We start from the raw sequence: 4831 nt of genomic DNA on the forward strand, positions 1-4831 counted from the left end.
GCTCTTGGGGTTAATGTGGGGCTCTGGAGGCGGTGTCGTATCTGTGGGGGGTGTGGAGGTATGGGAGGGCCTGTGAGGGTAGCAGGGGTTTCAGGGCTAGGGGGAGCTTGCAGGTTGGTCAGTGCTGTAGGCCTTAGTGGGTGTTTGTGTGGGTTGTGGAGGACTCGGGCAGCAGAGGGCTGTGGGGGTAGTGGTGGCTTTGGGAAGGCTGTTTGCTATGAGGAAGGAGCAACTCCACTTCAAGGTGGTTGAATTATGAAGAAAAGTTTTTGCATCCCCAGTTCCTTTTCCTGCATGTGAGCACCTTGTTACAAAGCAGCTCTGTCATTCAGCCACCTTTTTCCAAAGTGCTGAAACCTCCCTGGGCCCCTGCATATGCAGGGCGGGTGATGTGGTTTAGGAATACAAGTATGTGCTCCGTTTTCAGCCCAGAGCTTGAATTGTGGTTTTGCTAATGCTTTGGTGACATTAGGCAGGTTATTTTGAGTCAGCTTTCCCTGCTTGCCCAGTCAAGGCCTTCCTGGCTTGCTGTGTCTATTCCCTCCCTCCTCCAGATGTGTTGACTCTCAACTGTGGCAAGTCTGGTTTTGATTTGGGTTGCCAGGGCCACAGGAGAAAGCCTGGGCACCACTGGGCAGAGTTGGATAACTTGCCTGGGGCTGGTTGGGCTGACATTGCCTCTCTTTGACCCTGAAGAAATATAAGATCACTCACATTTTGGGGGAAAAGAGCAGGAGATATTGGCTCAAGTTCCTGTTCAGGTGAATGCACTGGGGCAGACGTCCCTCTGCAATGAAATCATGCTCTTGGTTTCCCTCATTTGTTTCATAAGCAGCAGTAATTCTGATGCCTTATTTAGGGGTTACATGCAGTATTATGTGTAACTGTGTAGTCTGTAGCTGTTCTGTGTTTATTTATGGAATGATGGAGGTCCTGTGTCTTTCAAGATGAAAAACTGTGCAAAGTATCTGGTCATGGCCTCAAACCCTGGAAGTTTTTACAGTGGTCTCTTCACCCACAGGTGCAGAGACACCCCCTCACAGAGCCAAGAGGCCCTTAAACAGCAAAGTCTCACACTGTGCTCTGGAGGTGGCTGGACTTTTGTGTTTTTTTCAGAGAGTATTGGAGCATATGTGCAGTTTGCTGTTTGCCTGGAGCCATCTGGGGTGTTTATTTCTTCTGCTTAGGGAGGGAAGTGCTGAGGGTCGGAGGATTGTAGCGAGAACGGTGAAAGTTAAACATGATTTTAAAGTGAATTTGCTTTGCTGTGTGTGGCCATCTGACCACATCTGCCAGGACAGCTGGCTGCTGTGCTGCTTGGACAAGCCTTCCACAGCAAGTGCTGGGAAGGAGAGGCAACAGTTTATTGTCCGAGTCCTTTAGCATCAGTAAGTGCTTTAAAGCAGCTTCCTTAAGGCTTAAGAGTCACTGGAGGGGTTTAGCAGTAAAATCTACTTTTCTAGCCTTCTGCCTTTCTCACTCTGGAGCTCTTACATTCTCCCTCCTTCTCTCTGGGTGAGCAGAGGCTCATTCTGCCAACTTGGAGCCTTCAAACACAAAGCTCTGGGGGAGCTGCTTTCATCAGCTGGGGTTAGGTGTGTGTGAGTGGTTATAATGCAACTTCCCTTAATGTAAAATTCAGCTGCACTTTAAAAATGTGTTCTGTTTTGGGTTTTTTTTTTTGTCATCCCTGGGGGGAAAGAGATAGCTCCAGATTTTATTTTGGAAGAAACATTTTTCTGCTTCTCCTATCACTGCCATTTATCCCTTCCTGAGACAACAGGAAAACAAAAGCATGCCTTGTTCTCAGACTGTGCTGTTTGCTCAGCCTTTCCACAGTTTGTTGTTGGTTTGGTTTTTTTTTCCAATGAGCTTGTGGAATAGAATTTTCACTTACATTTCTCCCCGTTCTTTAAAAGAAACTGGGTAATGTTTTATTTCTGTTCCAACATACTGTGTTGAACCACAGTTGGGATGTTTCTGAGCGGGGCATCACACTCAGCAGAAGGGAGAAGTGCAGAAAATGATGTAAGTCCATCAGCTCACCAAGAATGTGTGTTCCCTGCCAGGAGGTAGCAGTGGTTCACATGAAGATTTAATTAGGGTTAGACAATGTCTTCAGATAAACGCCAGGTCTGAAAGAACAAAGATGTCAGAGAAGTTTGGAGGAGCTGAGAGGGGTAATACAGGGATTTTCTCTTTTCTCCTTCACTTTATCTGGAGAATGTCTGCAGCTGGACAGGCTTTTTATGTTAACTCTTTTGCTTAATGTGGGAAAGTAATGCTAGGATGAGTTCTGAGGATTTGTAATGGAGATGGATGGAGTCTCCTGTGTCTGAAGTGCCAGTTTTGATGGCAGTCAGGTTCCTTGTGGCTGAAAACTACCTGATTTCTGGACTGGTTCACATCATGGTGGCCTCTGTTTAGTTTCCAGCAGTCATGTAACAGGAACTGTATGAAGCACCATCATGGCTACTAATTACAAACCTCACTTAATTTTCCTTTAATCCTTTGATTGAACCTGTGGACCAGACTGGTTTGGGTTGGAAGGGACCTTAAAGATCATCCAATCCCAAACCCCTACATGGGCAGGGACACCTCCCACCAGACCAGGTTGCTCCAAGCCCCATCCAACCTGCCCTTCAACACTGCCAGGGATGGGGCAGCCACAGCTTCCCTGGGCAACCTGGGCCAGGGTCTCACCACCCTGACACTAAAGAATTTCCTCCTGATCTTATGTCCCTAACAAGGTCCTCTCCTGAACAGAGGAGGTGGTTTTCAGGAGGGCTGTGGTGTGGAGGGCAGTCAGCTGCTGCGCTGTGCCGAGGAGACTCCGGAAATTAATAAGCATTTTGCTCATTCCATGTTGCTTTTAGCCTGGAGGATGCAGTGGAGGGAGGGAGGTAATTGCGCTGTTTTAAATGCCTCACCCAGGATTATGTGGCAGAATCCACTCATCCCCAAAGGCATTGTGAGCAAATGGTGCTTTTCAGCATCCCGTGGGACTTAGGAGAGGGCTTCCTGGTTCCTTCGGCCCTTTCACAATGTCCCAGGAGTCGGCTGGCAGCACTGGGCAGGGGCAGTGTGTGGAGCCTGATGTGCTGTGGTGCTTTTCTCCAGTGCTGTATCCTCAGAGAATCCAGCAGCAAAGCTGGATGAGGAGCCTGAGGTGGCACTGGAGCTTTTGCTGACAGCCTGTGCTGTGTGGCACTGGCCAGCTGAGGGGTGGTCTTGCCACCACCCTTGGGGAAGGTTTTCTGTGAAAGCTGGTGAGGGTCTGGAGGGTGGAATTGGATGCTGAAGGTTTCATAGGCTCCCAGTATGTCAGGGATGACAGGAGCCTTGGTGGCACTGGGTGTTGGGCCCTGTTCTTATGACTGAAATGTTTATTTATTCCAGTGAATACTGGAAATAACATAGACCTCCTTAAAGGAGGACTATTTTGAAGATTACTCCTGACCGGGGAGGAGGAAGAGGACAAGAATATATGTAGTAAAATGGGGAAGACAAACTGCTTGCTGTGGGGAGAGGGGCTGGGCGGGGAAAGAGCTGCAATTTACAGTAGTGGGAATTTGCCTTGAGATTCCACATCCTGCCATAAATTGTGGTTTTATCTTTCTTTGTTCAAGGGAGCCATCTTTAAAGTGTCACCACTCGATTCAAGGTTATTAGAACAAATACCCTTACTGTAGGTTAGCGAAAACATCTTAGGTGATTAAAGCTGATTGAATTACAGGAATGTGGAGCACTAGAGAGTTTATTTTTCCCCCCTCATTCTGCTTATTTGATGGAGGCCATATGGCTTCCACATGAGGACACAGGAAACCCAGTTACATTCTGTAGTATTTGTTTTTTACTCTCGAGACTTTTTGGAGGCTTCAGGAAAGTGTTTATTTGTTTGAATACAAACCAAGTCTTCCTGCTGCTGCCTTCCCCCCCAGCTCCCTCAGGTGCAAAGGGTCGAGTTGGGGCAGTGAGGTGTGAAATGGGCTCCTGGCGGGGTGATGGATGGGAGCCTTGAGGTCCATTTTGGTGAGGGCTCTGGTCAGGGCTGTGGTGTGAGCTGCTGGAGTCAGCAGTTCTTGACTCGGAGCCAAAGGCCTCCGGGGAGAGAGGTCCAGCACCTGAGTCAAAAGCAGAGAGATCCAGAAGTTAATTTTTAACAATCTAGTAGAAATTAATGTCTAAGCGGGGGTGGGGGTGTTGAGCAGAGGGTGCTGGTTTGCATCCCTGGGTGCTGTAGATGAAGGGAGATTTGAATGGGAGGGGCTGGTCTGGGCACTTGGAGTCTTTTTTTGGAGAAGGCAGAATGTGGTGATTTAATACAGAGTATTGTTTAAGGATGCTAGAAAAACAAGGTTTCAGCAAAAGATACAGAGGGGCTTTATTGAAGCAGCAGTGAGGCAGACAGCTTTTCAATTGATTTTTATCAAAGCACTTGCAGTTTCCATTCAAGGCTGTTAAATTGATAATAAATATGGTGGACAGAGTCTCTTTCCAGAGCTGCTGTTTTGTTCCCCTCTTTTATTTTTTCTAATGAGAAAATACCTCAGCTTGGGGGTTGTATAGACACCTTTTTATTTTCCTTTTCCTAAGAATCACTTAAGACCTTTCTTCAGGTTTCTTATAATTTAAGATTTTTATGATTCTTTGCAAAAACGTGGTTCCTAAATGAATGAGTTGATGGCTCAGTGCAGGAGTAGAGAGATGTATTGCAGCAAGCAGCACATGGTAATCCTGCAGGAGGAATTAATCTAGGCTTTCTTGTCCACATACACAATTTGCCCAAGTTCCCTTCAGACTAAACTTACTGCTTTGCTGTGCTGCAAGG

The sequence above is a fragment of the Chaetura pelagica genome, unplaced genomic scaffold (assembly GCF_000747805.2).
Source record: "Chaetura pelagica isolate M959 unplaced genomic scaffold, ChaPel_1.0 scaffold408, whole genome shotgun sequence".
Lineage (NCBI taxonomy): Eukaryota > Metazoa > Chordata > Aves > Apodiformes > Apodidae > Chaetura > Chaetura pelagica.